We start from the raw sequence: 917 nt of genomic DNA on the forward strand, positions 1-917 counted from the left end.
CTGAGTCAAATTCCTTCAGCACAAAGCCACTGTTATTAAACAGTATAATTTGAAACCTTTCATTTTGAACTATTTTTTGCTAGTCTTAGTTTTCAACTATTACTTGTTAGTATCGTGGCTTTCGTAGTTTTTATTTTATTAGCTTCCTGTCAATATATGGTGTGAGTTGTGGTATCCTAAACCGACACACATATAAAGTAGTTCCTGTTTTTTTTAGTTAGTTTGCCTACCTTCCAGTTTACCCATTTCGAATGGGAAACATTTCTTAGTACAATATAAATTTCCTACATGCGCTTTTGGAAAATATCGTCATTGCTTGGGTCTTAACCAAGTACCATTTGTGGTTTCATCTCAGAAGATACTTCACTGCACAATGTTAGCCCACTTACTTATTTTGTCATATATTTTTCTGTCACATGTTGAACATTATGGTAGTTGATGACAAATTAAGCTTCGTTTTGAACGGCTACAATTGTACATAAGGAAGACATTTAGTCCCTGAAAAGTTAACCCTTAGATTCGGCTTACCTCTTAACACTTTTTAAGTACTGGCATAGTAAGAAACTAGTAGGGAGGTTCGAATATGTAAGCACGGTGTAAAAGTTGTCAAAATACTTTCTGCTATGTTGCGTTTATTGGGTACAATGGAACCTGAAAAGAATATTTTGTCTCTTTCGATTTTTAGGGGTTGGCATGAAACTGCATATGAAGAGATCCTGGATTCTAAGCCTTTGAATAACGAAACAGTCCTTATGAATCGTGCGTTGTATGGGATGAATGAAATAAGTATCAATCTTACTTCAATTATCAGGCTACTACTTGATGAGGTATGTTGGTCAGATTACACATTGAATAGTTTTGTATAATTTGAAGGTTGATTTCGTCATTGGCACTGGATACGTATTTGTTATGCGTTG

This window comes from Schistosoma mansoni, assembly GCF_000237925.1.
Source record: "Schistosoma mansoni, WGS project CABG00000000 data, supercontig 0393, strain Puerto Rico, whole genome shotgun sequence".
Lineage (NCBI taxonomy): Eukaryota > Metazoa > Platyhelminthes > Trematoda > Strigeidida > Schistosomatidae > Schistosoma > Schistosoma mansoni.